This window comes from Phocoena sinus, chromosome 11 (genome assembly GCF_008692025.1).
Source record: "Phocoena sinus isolate mPhoSin1 chromosome 11, mPhoSin1.pri, whole genome shotgun sequence".
Lineage (NCBI taxonomy): Eukaryota > Metazoa > Chordata > Mammalia > Artiodactyla > Phocoenidae > Phocoena > Phocoena sinus.
The window spans coordinates 87114779-87137903 of NC_045773.1; positions in this window are offsets into that span (position 1 = coordinate 87114779).

Sequence of the window (23125 nt, forward strand, 5' to 3'; positions counted from 1 at the left end):
ATCTAATGGTATGTGTAAAACACAGAGAGAAAACTGTCAACCTAGAATTCAACAGCCAGTGAAAATGTCCTTCAATAAATGAGGTTTAAAAAAATATTTTTGGAGAAAAGAAAGCTAAAAGAATTCATAACCAGCAGATCCTCACTTCAAGAAATTCTTAAAGGAAGTTCTTCAGACTGAAGAGAAATGACAACAGATGGAAACTCAGTTATACAGAGAGAGGTCACTACCACCACCCTTAGTAAATACGTGGGTACATTTTGAAAAGCCTGCTTTCTTATGTTTTAAATTTCTTTAAAACAAAATTGATCATTTAAATTAACTATAATAACATTTTGTTGTGGATTTTTATAACGTAAATAGCAGCAAAATATATGACAATTCATGAAGAATGGAGTGGCAACATATGGAGTGATACTACTGCAAGATTCTCATATTTTACCTGAAGTGGTAGTGGACTATGACAAATTAAGAATGCATAATAAAATCCCTAGAGCAACAGTTTAAAAAAAAATACAAAGAGGAATACCTAAAAAGTCAATAGACGTCCAACAAATGTTGCATCACGATTGGGTATTCATATGCAAAAGTTAACTTCTGTCCATACAAAAATTAACTCAAAGTGGGTCACAGATCTAAATATAAAACCAAAACTCTAAAATTTATAGAAGAATACATAGGAGAAAACCTCTGTGACCCTGGGTAAGGCAAAGATTTCTTAGATACAACAACGAAAGCAAGATCCCTAAAAAGACAAATTGATAAATTAGACATAATCAGAAATGGAAACTTCTGCCATTTATGAGAAGATAATGAAGAAGATGAAAAGACCAGCTACAAACTGGGAGAAATATTTGCAAACGATGTCCGATAAAAGATTTGTATCCAGAAAATATAAAGAACTCTCAAAATTCAATAACAAGAAAATAACCCAATTTTAAAAAATGGTCAAAAGATTTGAACACATGCTTCGCCAAAGAAAATAAGCAAATTTTTAAAAAATGTTCAACCTTCATCATTAGGGAAATGCACATTAAAACCACAATGAGATGCCACAAACGTCTATTAGAATGGCTAAACTTATAATGACCATATCAGTGTTGGTGAAGATGTAGAGTACCTGAAACATTCCTACACTGATGATGGCAATATAAAATGATGCAACCACGGGAAAACAGTTTGACAGTTTTTTAAACATATACCTGTTGTAGGATTCAGCCATTCTACTACCAGATATTAACCCAAGAACAAAGAAAGCGTGTGTCAATACAAAGACTTGCACACAAACGTTCATAGAAATTCTATTTGTAATGGCCCCAAACAACACAATCCGAATGTTCATCAGTAGATGAATGGATAAACAAATGGAATACTTCTCAGTAACAGAAAGTAACGAACTATTGATATACTCAGGTATAAGGATGAACCAAAATTCCGTATGCTGATGAAAGAAGCCAGACAAAAACGAGTATATAGAGTATGATTCCATTTGTATACAATTCTAAAAAACGCAAACTAATCTACAGTGACAGCATATCTGTAGTTACTGCCTGGGGTTAAAAGAAAACAGGGAGGAGAAGAGATGGGGAGAAAGATTATAAAAGGAGCACTGAGGAAATTTCAGGAGTGATGGACACGTCTATCATCTTGGTTATGGTTATGGCTTTGCAGGTGTATACATATGACAAAACATAAAATTGTACACTTTAAATATGTATAGTTTATTGTATGTCAAATATGCCTTAATAAAGCTGTTTTTTTAAAAAGCCAATAGAGGAAATAGAATACTAAAAAATATTTTATTAACTCCAGAGAAAGTAGGAAAGGAGAAATAAAAATTAAACATTTCCACTAATCAAAATGTACCATTGGAAAAAAAAAAAAAAAAAATGTACCATTAAGAAAATACAAAGGGAAGTCACAAGAGAAAAATTATGTATATATAAATAGATAAGTAGATAGATATACATATCTCAAGGGGCTTGAATGCAAAATACATAAAATCCACTACAAATTAACATTTTAAAAAAGAAAAAATTATTTTCAGGGCTTCCCTGGTGGCGCAGTGGTTGAGAGCCCGCCTGCTGATGCAGGGGACACGGGTTCGTGCCCCGGTCCGGGAGGATCCCACATGCCGCGGAGCGGCTGGGCCCGTGAGCCATGGCCGCTGAGCCTGCGCGTCTGGAGCCTGTGCTCCGCAACGGGAAAGGCCACATACTACCAAAAAAAAAAAAAAAAAAAAAAGAAAGAAAAACTTATTTTCAAATGGGCAAAATGCTTAGACACTTCACCAAAGTAGATTAAAATGATAAAAGAAAAACATATGAAGGAGTGTTCAATTTTCCTAGTCAACAAAGAAATGCAAATTAAAACCACAATGAGAAGCCACTCATTCCACTAAAAAAATGGTAATTAAAAAGACTAACAACCATCAAATACTGGCAAGAATGTGCAGTGATTGGCATGCTCAGACCATTGCTGGGTATATAAATCGTACAACTCCTATGGAAAAAAAAATTTGTTGGCTTCCTATAAAGTTAAAAATGTACCTCCCTATGACTCAGCAATTCCATTCTCAGTATTTAACTCAAGAAAATAAAAACACACATCCACAAAAGACATGCACAAGAATGTTCATTGTAACTTTATGCATAATCCCAAACTCACCCTAAAGTCCATCAGCAGAAGAATGGACAAAGAAACTGTGGTCTATTCATACAATTGAAAACTACCAACCAACCTAAAGAGAAAAACTACTAAAACGTGTGACAACATGGATAAATCTTAAACCCATTTTGTCATGCTGAAGAAGTCAGACACAGAAGAGAATATACCATATGATTTCGTTTAAATGACATTTAAGAACAGACAAAAATAATCTGCTGTGATAGAACAGGATGTGCTTCTTGAGAGGGATTGACGGCAACATGGCACAAGCAAACTTTTTAGAGTGGTGAAAATGTACATCTTTATTGGGATGTTTATTTACACACAGATGTGTAGGTCTGTCAGAGGTCATTGGACTTACACTTATTTACTGTGCATTTTACTTTATATAAATTTTGCCTAAATTAAAAATAAAACTCAAGAAAATCATAATGAATTAGTGAATTCAAAATCTGAGTAGAACTTTATTCTGAGTATCACACAAAAGGATGAGATCTAAAATATAAAATAAATATTACAAATGTAGCCAAATATTATCATGTTAAATCAGGATGCTGGGTATATGGGGTGTCTGAAATGTTAGCGTCTGTGTTTTTCTGCATGTATAGAATATTTCAAATTAATTAAAATCAATAAAATATGATGAAGTTAAAATGTCTCTCCAATCTTAATTGCATCCTTACAGTCAGACTTGGATCGGAGATCAACAAATAATGTCATTGGGGCTTCCCTGGTGGCGCAGTGGTTGAGAGTCTGCCTGCCGATGCGGCGGACACGGGTTCGCGCCCCGGTCCGGGAGGATCCCACATGCCGCGGAGCGGCTGGGCCCGTGAGCCATGGCCGCTGAGCCTGCGCGTCCGGAGCCTGTGTTCCGCGACGGGAGAGGCCGCAACAGGGAGAGGCCCGCGTACCACAAAAAAAAAAAAAAAAAAAAAAAAAAAAAAAAAAAAAAGTCATTGTTTTAAAAGATCCCATAAAAGAGAAATGCAAGTTTATTGACCCATGATTTCTGATTTAAGAGTCATTTTTCTATTGCTACTTAACAGTACAATATATTGCCTTCCTCTCAAACCAAGATGTCAGTTTCCTAATTCGTTAGGTTTGTCACAGTACTGTAAATCCAACGAGCCAATATTTCATCAGATGAGTTGGGAGCACAATTTCTGCACTGTCTTTCGTTTCCGTTTTGCTTTTGAAATTTGGGCATCTGACTGTTCCAATCAACTGAAAAAAACATAGCCAAGTTCCTTAGGCGATTTACTCTTGCATTTTAAATGCAAAGAGCTTTCTAAGTGAACTGATACTATTGTTTACAATGTCATTCAATTGTCATCATTAAATTTCACTCAATCGCCCTACTAGAGGGACCAGATTCTTTAAAAATTTCATTTCGTACATTTCTCACACGGAGGCGACATTTTAAAGAATCAACTGCGTAATTAGTGTTCTTACTTTATTACTACACCAATTAGTGTCCATGGAGTTCTCAGAGGGTGGGTGGTAAATCAGTCTAGTAATATCTGATTCCTTCAACAAATTTCAAGTGCTTTATATAAAAAACAGACTCTATTCTAGATGGGAGGTGACTACAAAACTATAAATGATACAACCCAGGACTTTCCAATTAGAAAAAGACATGACGTTCACACGAATAACTATGATGCCCGAATAGGAAAAATGACTGAAGAGGTGTAAGGAAAGGGTTTTTGGAATTCGAAGAAGAAGGGAAAACATTCTGGCAGCTGGGAGGAGAGTGGGTTATCAGGAAAGAGTTCTTAGGGGTAATGATGTTTTAATAAGGTTTTTAATGGTGAGGATTTCAGTAGATGGGTAGAGGGAGGGAGGGAGTTTGAGGGGCATTTATAGAGTAGCGCAGATGCATTTGGCTGGGGACCCTGAAGTGGTAAAGATCCAGATTGCAATTAGGTTGAAACAGAAAATAAAAATGGAACAAGATTGTGTACAATGCTTTTGGCTGCAAGTAGCTGAAAGGCTGACTCTGATTTAAAATAGAAAATTGTATCATATTAATATAACAGGGTCTCCAGAGGCAGGGAAGACTTGAGAGTTAGTAGTTGCTTCAGCAGCTTGGGGATGCCATTAATGACCCAGGTTCTTTCTATCTCTCTGTTCTTCTTGGGGTTGGCTTACTTCCAGGAAACCCAGTCAAACATAAAGCATCCAAAGACAGACTTCGCTTCTCCCTAAGACCCTCTCAAAAGCAAGGAAACTTCCAGAGGCCTCTGACACACTTCTCCTCACATCTCATTGGCCAGAACTGTGTTATAAGCACATTCCTAAACCAGTCACTAGCAAGGGGATTTGGATTATTCTTAGACCAACCAGAGCCTCCCTCTTCCCCTGAGACATATTTCCAAGTGTTGGATAAAGGGAGATCTAAGAAAAATAAGGGTCATCTTAGGATAAAGGAAGGAGGAAAAGAAATGGATACCAGATGGAAAAAACTAACATCCACTAAGGGGACCAACACTTGTCACATGCCTTCTATGTATGGGCATAGGCCTGCTATGTATTTTGGTTTAACACGTGTGGATCTGGATAATGAAGAGCTTTTGCAAGGGCCAGGCTGAGATAGCTGGACTTCATTCCACAGACATGAAAAGACTTACGGATTTTGAGCAGGGAAACGATATAATCAGAGAATGATATTTAGAGACTTAGAAGAAAGAGGTTGTGAAAATGGAGAAAATGCACATGTACCTGAAAGTAGTATGACTACTTGTCAAAAAAAAACCAATGTCAAATGTTCACTAGCTTCCCTTACTTTCCATTTTTAGAGGCACCCCTTCCTCCATCCTTCTGCCTGGCATTTGGTCAAAATAACTGTACAAGTTAAGCTTTACCATCATATGAAGCAAATCTGAGATGCAAACAGGATGGAATGGAGATAAATAACCAATAAAGTCCCATGCTACTTCAACTGTCATCCTTTAAAAGCAATAAAGAGTCCGTGTCTGTGCCTCTGGCACAGATCCTAGTTTTGAGATTCTGCTTTTATTTACTTTGTGGTGTGTTTAGCTCCCCAAGTTGAGCTTCCACCTCCTTCTATATTTCTGAGCTCAGTTCTTCCAACTCTATTCATTCCAATTCCTATTGTCCATTTTACTCTTGCTGTTAAGACCTTCCCAGGAATGTCCTGTGGTCCTTCCATGTAACTTATAAGGTCTCTCTCCTCGTTTTCATTTGGGTTTTTCAATACACCACCTAGCCACTTCATCCAAATACACAATATCCTTGCTTTCTATAAACCGGAGTGAGTGAGATTATTTAAGTGCATTTTAATTTCTCAATCAAATCTCTGAACTCACTTTTGGGAGTCAATATTTGTATCTTTTACCACCAGACTTTTGAAGGGTCCAAAATATCACAGGATTAAGTTTAGAGCTTAAGTCACTAAAGGTGCTCAAATATTGACAGACAGAAAAGGCCGTGAGAAATGATGCTGTTAACTCAACTCTGAGGTGGTGAGTAACTGTCAAAATAACATGTGGAGTGCCTCTGACCTCATTTGCAGTCAGAGGTTTGTCAGTTACATCTCCTTTATATCCTAGAGCCTCCTGAGAGAGGTCCCTTCTCTCTCGCTTTCTCTTTTCTGTGGTGGCTCCTGCCCTGGGCCCGTCCCAACTGGGGACTGGAGATTCACCAGTGGTGTCCTCCCTAAGGGAGAAAGGGATCAGGGAGCAAGAGTCAATGCCAGGTCTAGGAGGAACCCTTTTACTCCCTCTACTCCTTTTCCATGTCCCCTAAAGCAATCCCATAAGCACTTGTAACTTGCTGGTAGCATGAGGAAACAGTTTGTGGTGTTCCCAAGGGGATAAATTCTGGGGGGGCTGGGAATGACTAATGGCCATGGAAAGAGAAACAGGACAGCCAACCCCAAGGTCAATGAAATAAAAGCCTAACTAGGGAACTGGGAGATTTTTCCTGATCAAGGTCTGACTTCAGGGTTTGCAAACATAGGACAACCTGCAATATGGTCTCATCTCAAACTCATCAGTCTTTGCCCAGCCCCCCAGCAGCAGATGGAGTGACTCTATCCTGCAGAAGGATGGTCCCACTCAGTGCCAGTGCCCTGAGGGCAATGCATTCCTACCATCCCATACTGGAGTTGTGAACAGATTTCCCCCAGTGGAAAATGCTACACGGGAAAGGTGGGTTTTCTGTGCTCCTGAGACTGGACTGTGTTGAAGGTACGCATAGTCTAGAAGTCGAAATGCAGAGTCAAACCCACTGTCCCAAACCACGTAACACATTAGCTTCAGATCCCCGACTAGAACTCAGTTTCCCAACTACCAAACTAGCCCTATTTCACGACGACTCCATTATGAGTGAACTGGGTTTTTCAGAGTGAATCTGAGGTCTTGAATGCTTCCGCTTACATAATTTATATGAGAGGGAAAAGCACGTGGAATTTCAAACGATCAGTTCTGCTAACATTATTAATAGGGCAGGGGACATCCTGTACCGGACTTTCAGCTTTCTGTGTCGGCCTTTTCCTCTAAATGCCTCTAGCATGTCTTCCTAGTATTGAACAAACATCATTTCTGCCTAGGTCATGGATTTTGTCAATATGAATTGAAAATGTGCTGGCTTTTTTTTTTTTTTTTTTTTTATCATCACTAACAGCTTTCTTAATTAACCTGCTGATAGAATCAACAGCACAGTTCACCGTTCGCTGTTTGCTCTCCAGCCACTGTGGAGTCAAGATGCTCTTTGAGAAGTACAGAACACTTGGCCTGAGGTTGTTTTGTTTTCCAGAAAGAAAAGGGGACAAAAAACCCAAACCCTCACAACCACAGCGAATTTGACTTAATTGCTAAAACTTCCTTCTGATTGTTTTGCCCCGAGTAATGGCCCTTCCTTAACTAATAACTTTAATTATAGCAACCACTAGTTATAAAAGTGTACCTTTTCTCTTGACTTGGTTTGTGCCTGCAAAACTTCTAATTATGAAACCAAGGATCAGCAAGTCCCCTTCCTGGGTTTTCATTAAGTAGGATGCTGGGTCCAGGAGTTACACATATTGCATATTTCATGCTCTGTACCTCAGGCTGTTGTGGTTGAAGTCAATCTGTGGCTTTGTCTTGAATGTTTTCCTTGACACATGCGATGACTACAAAGCAAAAACAGGATCCTAATTCTCAAAGGACTCATCTTCAGAGAATAACAAAGTTGAGGATACTGTGTACCCTCTTCAAGTTGAATGTAGATTTCCCAGTGAAACCTAAATTCTTCATTTCATCTCAAAAAGTTTACTGGGATGGTACAGTTACTGTAAAAAAAAAAAAATTAAAAAGCTGTTTTACGTTTAAGGCACCCCAAAATTCCAATATGAGGCTGTTCTCTGGCTCTGTACCCACAACACTTTCATCTGATTATGAAGAAAATAAACTTTTTCTGTACTTCAGGCTACTGTCGGTATTCTTGTTACGGGATGGTTAAAGGCCATGTTGGGCCCAGTCACAATGAAAAATTACTTAAATGATCTATTTCAGCTGTGTTATTGCCAGGTAAGGATGATCTCGTGTTTGATGACACATATTCAGTGGTTGATTGTGCAAGAAATGGTGATGTTTTTCTAGAATGTTTTGCTCCTTACTCATCAATCCAGCTTGCTTTCCCCACGCTGTTTGCAAAGCTGCCCTTTCTCTTTGAAAAATCACTCAGCAGTCTCAGAGGCACTCCCACTTGCTGGCTCTTCTGTGATGCTGTGGGGTGGACATTCTCACTCCCAGCCTCACCCCCACCCCCAGGCAGTCTGTGGTTGGCCCTCACTTTCGTATCCAAGCTGGGAGAAGCAGGAAGGGCAGTTCTGGGCATGTGGCCGCCATATGTGGAGAGCTGATCGCTGGGTGGGTGGCTCTGCACTATCTATCCCTTCTGTCGTGATGATGGACACCCCCCTAGCCACACACCACCAGAATTTCCCACAGCCTCAGCTGAAAACTTGGATCCTGACAAAATGATTTCTAGCCAGGGACTGTATCTGCTTCACGGGATGCTGACTACAAAAGCTGCACTTCTCAGAGTTCTTTCCCAGTCCCTCCTTTTGGGTCCCTCCCTTCTCTTACTGTTGCTCATTGTTTACAGAGATGTGCCATGTGAAACGGGTATCTGGGTAAATCAGAATTGTTAACTTTTATTTTTTAACAAAAGTAGGTCGTTATTTAAAATTTGCAATCTCGTCTCTATCCTAGAGATGGCGAGTCCTCTTGGAGGTTTCCATGGCTCTGGGAAGAATAACTTTAATGTAAAGTAAGTAGGTATCCACAAACTAGTCTCTGCTGGATTGGAGGAGACTGACTGAGGTCTGCTGGCAGGAAAAGACACCAAGGGCCTCCAGAGGGGGTCTCAGCATCATGGCAAAGGGAGAGCCTAGAAATGTAACCCCAACTCCACAAGAGCAGAGTGATGGAGATGTGGTTCTGGTGTAGGGTGGATAACGTGGGTGTACTGGGGTGGTGGGAACAGCCAAGCAAGGAAATGTAAACCAAGAGCTGTGGACCCTGAGAATGTGCTCATCATCCTGTCCTAAAGAGCCACTCGGCACAGAGATCTGGACCAGCAATGGCATCGTCACAGGAGAGGATGGGAGCCCTGAGCGGTGACCACGTGGGTCTACAGGAAGGCAGTGACGGAGCGCAAGCAGCCACAAGAGGGCCACCTCATGGACGGGTCACGTACGGCAGCTCCCTCGCCAAGAGGGGTTTATTACCAGAACTAAGTAATCTGGATCCCTTAGAGAGATTGGGTATCCTGTCAATCTCTGGAGGCCCAAGCTAGATTGAACTTAAAAATCATAAATGCTGGAGAGGGTGTGGAGAAGAGGGAACACTCTTGCACTGCTGGTGGGAATGTGAATTGGTACAGCCACTATGGAGAACAGTATGGAGGTTCCTTAAAAAACTACAAATAGAACTACCATATGACCCAGCAATCCCACTACTGGGCATATACCCTGAGAAAACCATAATTCAAAAAGAGTCATGTACCAAAATGTTCATTGCAGCTCTATTTACAATAGCCCGGAGATGAAACAACCTAAGTGTCCATCATCGGCTGAATGGATAAAGAAGATGTGGCACGTATATACAATGGAATATTACTCAGCCATGAAAAGAAACGAAATTGAACTATTTGTAGTGAGGTGGATAGACCTAGAGTCTGTCATACAGAGTGAAGTAAGTCAGAAAGAGAAAGACAAATACCGTATGCTAACACATATATATGGAATTTAAGAAAAAAAAAATGTCATGAAGAACCTAGGCGTAAGATAGGAATAAAGACACAGACCTACTAGAGAACAGACTTGAGGATACGGGCAGGGGGAAGGGTGAGCTGTGACAAAGCGAGAGAGAGGCATGGACATATACACACTACCAAACGTAAGGTAGATAGCTAGTGGGAAGTAGCCGCATAGCACAGGGAGATCAGCTCGGTGCTTTGTGACCACCTGGAGGGGTGGGATAGGGAGGGTGGGAGGGAGGGAGACGCAAGAGGCAAGAGATATGGGAAGATATGTATATGTATAACTGATTCACTTTGTTATAAAGCAGAAACTAACACACCATTGTAAAGCAATTATACCCCAATAAAGATGTTAAAAAAAAATCAAAAGGATGTGGCTTCATATGTATCCAAGGTGGGACTCCAGTCATTCAGGCTAATTTAGAACCAAAAAGGACTACAGAGATCAATTAGTTCTCATCTTGCAGAGAAGAACTAATCAAGTCCAGAGTAATTTACCCCCGTTGCAAAGTAAGTAGTGGGTAGAGTTTCCATAGAAGACACAGACGTGACTGCCAACCCAGTGTCTTTTCCACTGTCATAAATGCAAATCCCAATAAATACGGTATTATTTGCTTTAAATACTCTGAGATTTAGGAAGGTGCAAACTTGAGCTCCAACTTTGGAATTCTGAGACTAAGCCTGACTTTTCCAGTTTCACGCTTTGGGAATATATGTTATCAGGTTTTCTCTAGTAACTAGGAGAGCCTAGAGATTTCTTGGTAAGGTAACTACAGAGATGGAACTCTTTATTTTTGACCCTAATTCCAGATCTCTCTCCTGAGCTCTCGTCCTTTATATGCAGCCACCAACACAACATCTCCATCTAGATGATCAACATGGTTAAAGCATAAAGAGTCATCTCAGTCTCCACCCAACCAGCCCTCTCGCCCCCAAACAAAATTCTGTTCCTCCTCCTGAGTTCTCTGTTAAAGGAAGGGCACCACCAGCTTTCTCCTCAGCCATACACAGTCCTACACATTCCAGCTCCTAAAAAATTATTTTATATCCTCTTTTCTCTTCCCACGGCTATGACAGTACTATAGGATCTTATACCATCTTCCACCTGGACTGTGATAATTTCCTAATTGGCCCCTTGGTTTTTCATCCCATTCCAGATCTTAGTGGCTCTGTGGTCCATCAAGATAAGCTCCAAACCCCTTTGCATGCAAGGAGCGCCTGTCATTTTATTTCATTCAGGTCTTATTTCACACAGTCCACCAGCCATCTCCCCAAACACCGTGTCCCAGCGATCCCAAGCTCTCAGAGTTGCTGACTAGTCAGCAATTTTTCATGCCCTCCTCGCTCATCATGAGTCCCCCCACCCCACCACCTGGGAATGTCCCTCTGCCTTTTCTCCAGGTGACCACTTACATCTTTGAAGACTCAATTCAAGTACCACCTTGTCTATGAAGGTTTTTCTAACCTGTCAATTCCACAGGGTAAAGATGAACATACAACCTTTCATGTCCTGACTGAACCCTTTTTAGGTGTCTATCCTAGGCCTTTTAACATTGCGGGGTAATTATTTTGTCCATGTCCGTCTCTCCTCCATGGTGTCAGGGACAACTTGATGGTAAAAAGCACGTCTTATTTATCTTTGATTTTCTAGTAGCAAGCACAGTGCCTCGTATATAGTAGACACCTGATAAGTGTTTTCAGAAGGAAGGAAGGAAGGAAGGGAGGAAGGGAGGAAGGGAAGGAGGAAAATAGATATTGTCACAAAATATTATTGTTCCATTTTTTATTATTTCCAGAAAGAAAGGCACGTGGTAAAACTTTGACCACTATTTCTGTAAAACACTGATGCTAATTACCAAAGGCAGTTCAGGAATTCAATTAGGAGTGTTAACAAAGATAAATACTTATTCGTTTTCATATTGTATGATGTGGCCATTGGTGAGATACCTCAATCCTAAGATTTAAAGTTAGTGACTATAGTGGATACTGTTTTTCTGTCTAGATGCCCTTCCTATGTTGGAGAATTCTCCTATGTATAAGTCTTTTGGGGAGGCATAGCCCCTGCTCCTCTATAGTAGCTGCAGAGGTGGGGTACCCACATTCCCAGCATCCTTGCCAGCCAAGGTACAGACTTAAGTGTGCACAGGGCTTACCAGGTAGACGTACGCATAAGGAAGAGAAGCTGATGGTAACGAGATGTGGGGACATAGGATAATTCTTTTCTAGTGGTGGTAATGGTACCAGCGGCATCAGAATTCAGCACCAGCAGCCACATGGACCACAGGGACTGGCAGGTGGCAGCAGCGTCCCCACTGGCCCATTCTGCAGAGGGATGTTAGCCAAAAGTCTGATGCATTGCCTCCCTCTGACTCTGCCCAGGTCCTGAGCCTGGCCCTTCAGCTGTCCTAGTAGTTCTCTGAGTCACAACTCATCTTTTCAATAAATTCCTCAGCTGCTTATAGTCCTTTCTGTTCCAACTAACAAACCCAAGAAGATCCAGAAGTCCTGGGTGATTCATAAGTGCTCCTGGCTTCAGTGACTTGGGTCTACTAGTGTGCATGATTTCTATGAGCCTGGTCGGTACCGTATCTCATCCACTGGTGAGTCAATGGTTAGCTCACTCCACATTATTACAGGGATTTTTCTAGACAGATTATTTTCCAGAAGAGCCTCATTGGGGCAGGTTTCTTCCCCTAAATCACACCCCTATGTGTTAGTACAGTGCCTGGCATATAAAAGATACTGGATAAATACTTGCCGAAGGAACTAATGAATGAATATTTAAACCCAGGGGACCGTTACCTAATTTTACTATATCAAATCGGTATTAAGATAAAGTCCTACCGAAAGAAACTAGATGGTCTTTGAAGATTCTCTTCCTACGTGTGATTTGATGATGAACCCACTCAGGAATAATGCTGGTAGATATTCTAGCAACCGGTTCAATTCAACAAATACTTATTGATCCTTATTGATCATTTCTTGGAGCTGTTCTAGGTGTTCATGCTCAGGTTATGGCTCCCCCAACTGCTGTCTGTGACCTTTGGCCAAACTTAATCTCTGTGACCCTCAGTTTCATCATCAATAAAATGGAGATAATAATCCTTCCTTAAAGGGTTGTCAGCGAAATCAAAATGTTACTGATGCCCATTTCTTTTTGCCTTTATTATTCCTGTTTCTGCTCTCAGCATCCTCTCTTGAATTTCGGTCAAGACTCCTCGTGAGCACCTTCTCTGCTCCACTGAGTAAGTCACAAAGGTAAACAGGGACTGCTCCCGCTCTCCAGGAGTTCACCTCGTAGTCAAGGAGATGAATGGGTCAAAAGAAATCAGTAGATACGGGGAGGGCAGCGATGGAGGCAAACACAGGTACTGCTAAGGAAGGGAAGTTAATGAAGAAAGAGATGGCAAATGCGGAAGGATTCCTGGAGATGTCCTTGAGGGGAGTCTCCAAAAGGGAAAGAGAAAGGAATGAACCTCCAAGAAAAATAAAGTACACATGCAAAGGCAAACATGGAACATGACATTTCAGTATTTCTGGAAGGTGAAGTTCAAGATAGGTTTGGAAGGAAGCCAAGTCTGCAGACGGAGGTGGGTCAGGTCATGGATGACTGTATCTGTTAATAAAGGGTCATGGGACTCTGGGTAGTAGGGAGCCCCTAAAGGATTGTAAACAAGTGGGTATCTTCAAAACCTCAGTCTGGCAATAGTATGGAGGATGAATATGGGAAGGCACAAGCTTGCGCAAGGGGGAAGCACAGTAGGAAGTCATCACCTGGTCCAGGTGAATGATTGCGTGGGTGCAAACTGGGGAAGTGGTGTGAGAGAGGGGGATGAAGGAAGGGAGTCAGCAATGTTTAAGAAGACATTAAACATGTTGTGCGAGGGCCCGTTAGTCTCCTTGGGGTTCACCTTTGTTCTATTTCTATTTCTTAAGCATCGTCATGGCAGAAAGGGGTCGGACTGATGATGATGGATGGTCGCTTGGCACACACATTCCCCACACCTCCATCTTCAAATAGGATGGCGTCAGAGCCCATCAGACTGTGCCCAGCACCAGGCTGTGACAGCTTGGTTCCAAACCATCTTTCATCAATACTCAAAGATCACACAAATAGCAGAAAGGCTTCTAATATTTTCCATGTCAGAAGATATTTTCGACGAGGTATAAATTATTCATCTTTCTGGAATTCCTTGTAAAATACTTTACATTTTTTAGACAATTCTATTCTGAAGTTCAAATGGATCTCTAGCTAGGATTTCTTTTCTTATTTTCACCAGACAGCCTGTATACATTAAAATCAAATAGGACAACAAGGTCCTACTGTATAGTACAGGGAATTATAGTCAATATCCTGTAATAAACCATAATGGAAAATAATGTGAAAAAGAAGATATATATATATATATATATATATATAACTGAATCACTTTGCTGGGCAGCAGAAATTAACACAGGATTGTAAATCAACTAAACTTCAATAAAATAAATTTGAAAAAATCACCTACGGGGAAAAGAAGGCAAAAAGGATATTTGGGTAAAAACACATGATAACACTGGTCAGAAACGTCTAGAATAGCTGCCCCATTCTGTCGAATAGAAATGAGGCCAGACAGTTATTTCACTGGGATTTACATTCCTCCCCAGCCGCCCCACCCCCAGCAAATCTAATCTCATCCTGGTGTTCACAGTCTAGGCCAGCAGGAAGACGGTCTAAATGTGGAGCGCAGAGATGCAGATAGACTGGCTCCGTTCCCAGGAGGCCAGGTCAGGATGAGAATCAATATTTCAATAGCTCGGGATTAGGAAACACACATATCAAATCTTGTCCATTAAGGACACAAACGTTAAAACCACAGACATCCTGTATCTTGCACAGACTGATAGGGATGAAGTGTTTGACTCATCGGCAGAAATGTACCCATTATTCTTGTACTTTCCTGACTCGTACAAGTGGTGTTAAAAACTTCTCAGAATGAGACCGAGGCTGCTCAGAGGATTGCCATAAATAAGATCTTAAGGGCCCTGATAAGCAGCTTTTCGGGGTAAGGGGAAGACACAGCAGGGCTCTTAAATGGGGTCGTGTAGTCCTATGTTATCTAGAAAATAAAAGTCACAGAAATCAGAAGAGGTAGAATATGGCTTGGATATGGAACAGCCTTTGCTCAGATGTGACAGACCTCCCCCGGGTTCCCCCGCCTCCTGCCTCCACCGCCACCCCGGCCCCGCCACTCCAAACATTTGGAAAATCCAGGCAACTCAAAGTTAGTCCCAGCCAATTGGTACCTTTCCTGTTTGTATCAAAGGAAACGCACTGAAACCACCAGTATGATTCATATCAGCTCACACGCTGGGACATGCATCTGCAGGTATAACTGGGGGGATTTCACATTTACCTTTTCTCCCCTCAAAAATGATGAATGAAAGCAACTGTGTTTAGAAAAGGGGTTTTCCTCGAGGAGAGGCTATGTCTCTTGTGTCCTAAGCACACTCAGCCACACGGCTTTCTCCAGGGCGTGCCTGGGTCTAGCACTTCCAGGTGTCCAGGAAAAGAGAAGAAATAAGAAGAAAGGGTAGGGAGGAGGCAGGGGCCAAATGCAGAGTCTCAAAGATCTAACTGCAACTTTGACAAGCAGCAGATCAAAGGAGTTTCTCCTTGGTCTTTGATCTCTTGATAACCACATTTAGCACTCTCCTCCAGCTCTGCCTGGGGCAGGCAGCCCTCCTTCCTAACTCCCTTGGCTCTTCCTAGTTTAAATAATTCAACTGCTAAGCACGTTCAAAGGGGTGGAAATAAGCAAATGCTTTAAGATCCAACTCCTTGTTAGATTTAATAGAGTCCCATTACCATACTAATACCAGATTGGAAAATAAGAAAAAACACCATCGAATCCTAACAAGGATGGCGATGGCTTTTATTCCCTCATCTGACTTAAAGTTGTGGAACGTGTGCACAGAAATGGGGCAACGACCGCGACTCCACCTCCAGAGGGGCCTGGAGTGGGAGGGAGGGCAAGAGGGGGCTTCCAGTTCTTCTGCTGGCAGAGGCAAGACTCCTCAGCAGCAGCCCTTCCCTCCTCCCAAACCCGCAAGACAGTTGGCTGGGCCTCCCCTTTGGGTCCACATCACCCAGTGTCTCCCAGTGCTGAGTTTCCTTATTAGGTTGTACCCAGAATGACCTTTAATAAAGGTCAGAGATGACCTTTATTAAAACATTAGGAAGTGGGGCAGAAAGCCTTGCCATGGAACTTGCTTCTACCCTAAGGTGAGTCGGAGTTGCCAGATTTAGCAAATAAAAATACAAGCCAGCCAGTTCAATGTGAACTTCAGATAAATGAAGAATAATTGTTTAGTGTACGTCCCAGATGTTGCAGGGGACACACAAGTACTACCTAAAAAGTTACTCGTTGTTTATCTGAAATTCACATTTAACTGGGTGTCCTGTATTTCACCTAGCAACCTACCAGGGTTTCTCTGTCACCCAGCCTTGCTGGAATGCCATGGGGTAGCCCTGCCTCAGATTGTAGCAATGACTGATTCAGCCCTACCCTTTCGTTCCCTTGTGAATCTGGCCCAGGACAGGCCATTTACCACATGGTAGGGGACAGAAGGGGCGAGCATCTGTTGAGCACCTGAATATGTCGTGTCCCATTTGATCCTCATAATTCCCCTAGAGGATAGGGACTGTGATTCCCCTTTCACATTTGATGGAGTTAAGGCCCGCGAAGGTCAAGGAGCTGGCCAGCTTCTGAGCGTTGGAGGTAGGATCCTTGTCCAGGTATCCCTGACTTCAAAGCCACGGTCCATCCGCTACGTACCGCTGTGTCCTTCCCTCTCCCCAATGGGTACGGCAGACCCTGAGGCCAATGCACTTGCTCCAACATAAACAGGCCTTTTTCGTTCCTGATATATCTTTTCCTGTTAACCAAACGTTCTAGCTCTTATTTTCTAGAACTCTCTATTTTGCCATTAGAAACTGAGGGATGTAGGAAACCCAGGCTAAGAAAGGAAAGTAGATCGGAAGGGGGGATCTTATATACTTAGGTAAGTTGAACAGAGTCGCTAGTGGTTTTTCCTTACACTGGTGAGCCTGTGTAAACACACTGGTCTGCATTGAATTCAAACTAGGAAACCAGCATATTGCTCAATCCTGACTTCCTTGTTCCCTGGGGCAGTGGTTCTCAAATTTAAGTGTGTTTCTTGTTAAAATACAGATTGCTGGGTCCTGCCCAGGTCTGGGATGGGGTCCGAGAATCTGCATTGCCAACAAGGTGTCAGGTAACTCTGATGATGCTGATCTGGGGATACCACTTTGAGAACCAATGCTCTAGGACTAGAAAGAAGGCTTCCCTAAAACTAATATACAGTATTTGGAACTTAAATCCACATAGACTTGGAATTCAAGGACATTCTAAACCTTTCATCCCCACCATGTGAAAATCTCCCACAACCCTACCTCTTCAACAAAGTCTACAAATACTCTTTCACTCAGTCATTCCCACAGATATGAATCAGGCAAATGCAACATGTCAGATAATGTGTGAATCCTTATGTCAGAGATGAACTAGACCCAGTTCCTGCCAGTGCACAGGAAACAATCACCACATGCACAAAATAACACCAATGGACAAAGAGATGTTACAAGAGAAGCAGATAAACTCAGTCACAAAGGAAGAGAGAGAAGGAAGGGAGGGCTCTCAAGGGACTTAACTGTTGAGCCCAGTTTAGAAGCTGAAGATGGGATTATAGGAAGACAAAGGGCAGAGGGACAGTCCATGCAGAGCGAACAGCATGTGCAAAAAGCACGGAGATGTGAAACAACACGGCGAGTGCAAGGGCTGCAAGAAATTTTACAATAACTAACGTATATGGTCCATTTGGTGGTGGATGGGGCGAGTGAGGAGAAGCCCAGCAGCAGGGCATGCTGAGATGCTTGGCTTTCTTTTAAGATGATGAGGAGGCACTGGGTGTTTTTTAAAGGAGAAATGACATATTCAGGCCCATGATTTGGAAAGGCTATCTGAACGGAGGGGCCAGGAATCTCAGCCTCGGAGGCTGTTGCAGTAGGACCCACTAGCGATGGTGAGGGTGTGAGGGAAGGTGGGACTTCTGTGAATTGAATGGAGAAGTAAATACTGGTGGGCGGAAGATGAAACCTTCATTTCCACTCTTGCTGTTCTCTACTGCCAAAAGGACCCTAACTAAATCTGGGGGCAATAAGATGCAAATATTTCCATGTGTTTTTACACTGATATCTTAACACAGCTGTGCCTTAGTTAAACCGTGCACTTCTGTTCCAGTAACTGCCGCCTTTTAAAGGATTTGCTTCAACTCATTATTAGTTGTTTAATTTTACTCTCCTTCCCATTCCCAGCCATTTATATATTCATCCAAAATCATTTTGGTAGCTTACTGGCTGGCAGAGGAGACAAGCAAGTAAACGGAGAGCTGGAATTCCATGTGGCACCTGATACAATGGAGGGATCTACAAAGATCCATGAGATGAACCTAAAAATAGTCAATTGTGTGACAGGTAATTTTCAAATCACTTTGAAATTAATTTTATGGACTTGAATAGAAAATATCAATTCATTCCTTAGAATGAAAACTACTTCTCAGAACAGCCTGTATTTTTTCCTTTATACACTGTCTAATAGAGCACCTATAAATATGTTTTGCTAATTAAGAAGACGAATTAAACTCTTTTAACACGGTAATCTCACTAGAATGTCAAAAATCTAAAATAAGTAGAACTGTCTTCATTATGCGACTTTCTCCAAATAAAAATATTAAAAAATTTGACTTAATTTGTTTTTTAATTGTAGTTTGAAAGGGATGAGAGTGTAATATCAAATTATCTGGTACAAAAACCTAGCCTGGAAGGGAGAGCTTGACTTTCAAAGGGGGGATGGGTGGTTCATGCAATCAGGGCTCTTTACGGAGTGAAATAATTGAGGACATAGGAGAAAACTATACCAATATTCAATAATTATAATTTTAGAAGATACAAACATTTTCATAAATCACTCATGCATATGTTAGGAATCTGAAGTAGCAACTATAGCGTGATAAATCAATAGAATCTCTTTAAATAACGCAAATTTAAAAAACCATCTTCCAGCAGTTCAGTGCCAGATGCTTGAACTGGTGATAACAGAAGTTACACTAAAAGGGCAAACCTTTCTCTGGGTTTCCTGTGGGCCACAAGTACAAGTGGGAAGCCCGAGGATGGTAGCTTCTCCCCATCTCCGTAGATGACCTTTGGCAAGTCACCCACTGCGGTGTCCACAAAGAGTCACTGTCTGCCTTTGAGAGCTGCCAGCAGCTCCATCCATGGGGAGACCAAGAATGTAAACGATCCTCCCCAAGCCCAGTGCCCTGACCTCACTGCAGGGAAAACCCACACCTCTGCAGCCAAAGGAACTTGCAAGATGAAACTGAACTAAAATTAACTGGGAAAAAAAATGAGAGAAAAGAAATTAAAGGCAACGATTCAGGATCTCCCCCTCCTTTGGGCTCTTCCTGTTGAGCTAATTCATGATTGGCCTTCTTCTTGATAGCAGGCTCAGCGGCCATGGCTCACAGGCCCAGCCGCTCTGCGGCACGTGGGATCCTCCCGGACTCTCAACCACTGCACCACCAGGGAAGCCCCACTAGTATCTTTCTTAATGGCCTGGAAAGGGTCCTGGGTGTGGTTTACTGACAGCAGGCATCCGTGAAGTTTAGTTTGCATGGCAATAAAAACAAAAACAAACAAAACCAAATAAACAGGCATTGGAGAGGCTGTTTAGCAACTGGGACACCAGAAGAGTTGCCAATCCTGGGAAAATTATAATTATAAATTGGGTTCATCACTGCTGCCATCACATCTTGCTTTCATCACCCCATCCCATCACTTGGCCCTTGGGCCCCTCAATTGCCTGGCCACTTTCTATTTATACAACGATCTGCACTTGGAACTCCTCAGAAACCTGTGTTCTTAAAGCGCACGGTACACGAAACTATCCTTCCCTTTCCTCACCTTAGGTCTATTTCTGTCCTACATACCTGCCAAAATTCCTTTCCTATAGCGTAACAGCTTTCAGGTAAAAAAGCCAACTGATAAGTTATTTACACTAAGGTGCGAACAGCAATAGTAGCAGCAGATACACGGCTCGCTCACCCATTCTCTTCTTCCTTGTAGTTATAATCCCAGCTGGTTTACTGGTTCTCCCAGCCTTCCTGGCCTGGGGTGGCCATGAGTCAGTCTGGCCAATGGAACACAAGCACAGCGCTGCTGGGGATGTCCTTGAGAGCGTTTTCCTCATAGAAGGGGGCAGACACCTCTCTTTATCCTCCTCCTACTAGGAAGCAGGCACATCAGCGTCCCAGGCACAGAAGCTATGCTACAACCAGAAGGCTGCCGGCAAGAGGGAAAGGCCGAGGAAACGGTGAGAAGACAAGTGACTGGCTTTGTCTCCTCATCTGCCTGTGTGGAACCCTGGAGCCCTCTAGCACATCCTCTCTTGTCAGCATCCTCCATGGCCTTGTGTCCTCTTCTGATCCTTTGCCTCTCTAATCCACCACTCAAGCACCATCTAATCATTGACTTTCTCCCGTGCTGCCTGCACCCTAACCCCCATCCTATTGCTGGAAAAGGTTGACTGGCTCCATTATGCATTTGAGGTTGTTTGGTGGTATTGTTTTTATGGTGGTAAGAACAGTTAGCATGAGATCTACCTTCATCTTACCCCATAAGATTTTTAATGTACAATACAGTGTTATTAAATGTAGGCTCAATGTCTCACAGCAGATCTCCAGAACTTCCTCATCTTGCAAGACTGAGATTTTATAGCCATTAAACAGCAACTCCCCATTCCCTCCTTCCCCCAGTCCCCAGCAGCCACCATTCTACTCTCTGTTTCTATGACTTTGGGTATTTTAGGCTCCTCATATAAGTGGAATCATGCAGTATTAGTCCTTGTGTGACCAGCTTACTTCATTTAGCGTAATGTCCTCCGGGTTCATCCACGTGGTTGCATAAGGCAGGATCGCCTTCTTTTTTAAGGCTGAATAGTATTCCATTGTATGCACACATTTGATATTTAAACTTCAGTTGTAACATTTTCTCAGGCCTTGTCAACAGCAGAAACCACATTCACCCTGCCCCATGGCCGAAGGAGAATGGAAAATACTGGAACTTAATGACTTTCCCTGGCACTTCCAACTTCTGGATCTTGTATAACTCTACTCTTAAGATCACAAACAGATCTCTGCCTCCTTGTTCTCCTAGTTCTTGTCCTACTATTATTAGATAGAGAGTAATGGGTAATGTTTTGGTCAGAAAGACCCAGGTTAGTTTCCCAACTCTGCCAGGAGAGCTGAGTAACTTGCGAAGTGACTTAACTGCTTTCCCCCTCAAATTCATCCCCTGTAAAATGAAACCATTTTACCTGTCGTTATGGACTGTTATAAAATACAAACGAGTTCTCATACACGCACACAATAAGAGTTTAGTAAGTATTAGCCATTATTCTTAATGGGGTCTGTACCAGTAGGCCACTGCCACTCTGGGGCCACCTTACTCGACACCACCAGCAATTTACTCACTGGCTAAAGCATCTCCTCAACTCCAAAGTCCCCTTTATTCTTGAGAGTGAAAAATGCATTGTCCCAAAGACATCAGATTAAATCTATTTTTTAAGTTTCATTATTTTAGTGGCCGAAGCTGGGGTTGAATCAGAACATGAGAGCTTCACCAAGGCAGACAAGATCGAGAAGGCTGAGAGGGATGGGATGGGGATGGAGAAAAGGGTGGGAAAAGTAGAAGAAACTGGGACCAATGGACATTTGCCCCAGAGACAGTCCTAATTGGGTTGCTTTCCTGTTGCTGTTTTTGCTTCCTCTGGTTTAAAAATAAAGTGTCCTGTTTTAGCTCTAATTGTGCCTTTTATTTTCATATTTATAAGATTAAAATTGCACAACCTGTCCAGGACAAACTATGATCTTAAGCATTTGATGTGTGCTGGAGAAGGGGAAAAAAGGTCTCAAGCCCAATCCGAGGCGGCAAAAGGCTTATGCAGCATGAGAACATTATGACTTGAGTTTCGGGACTGTTCTCCCAGGCAAGGGAAACCATCTTACAAAACAAACAAGCTTGTATTCTGGGGTATTTCCCAGAAAAGACGCAGGTATGGTTTAGTAAGATGGGATTTGGTTTTGTTTTTCAAGCTTCAGCCGGGTGGTAAAAGGTCAGCTCTGTGTTGTAATCCACTCTGGTGCCTTTCTTCCGTAATCCTCACCACAGCCCTCTAAGAGCTATGCAGCATGGCAATTAGCAAAATGGAATTTCGTTTTCTAAACATTTTCTCCTTGATACCTTCAGAAGTTACTGCTGCATTTTAGAATGTTCTGGAAAAACTGTGGTCGTCGAAATTTCAGAATAATTTCCCTTGGAGAAAGCTGTTAAAACTATTTTCTCTAAAATAAGTTAATGAGATGGAGCGATGGGGCAAAGTAGCATGTCTAACATGACTGAGGTCTTGAGAATGGGTTAGAAGGAAAATGAGGTGGTGAGACGTGGGAAGAAAAAGGTGTGTGTTTTATTTGTTTGTTTGTTTTTAAATAAGAGCTACATAACCTTTTGACCTGCAAACAAGCATGTCTGTTGGTATGAAGCCCACCAGTCTGCCCCGGTCTGTTCAACGAAACACAACCTATTTCAAGCCCTGTCCTGGGTCCTGGACCTCCAGGCAGGGATGCTCCAGCTCCAATCTGTGGAGCGTGGGCTCCCCAAGGTCAGCCTAGAATAGAACCTGCCATCTATACACACTTGACGAAGGTGTCAGACAAGTAAATCACATGGCAGTGAGCACTGTTGCAAGAAGACATATCAATATTATGGCTCCCAACTTTCAGTTGGATTGCAATCCTTACTTCATCATTGTCATTATAATTAGGTCTGGTATCTTATCCGTAATTCAGCCACCACCCCCGTATCTATCATTGTGATGGGAAGCTGCTTATACACACCATGAACTAAAAGCCTCGTTTTCACCCCATCCTGTTACCAAAGCTTCATGCCACAAAGTGAGACACATTGGCTTGAACTTTATTTTTTCCCTCTTTACCTAACTTTTATTATAAGAAACTGGGCAGCAAAAAAAAAAAAAAAAAAAAAAAAAAAAAAGTAAAAGGGGAAATCAAGAGC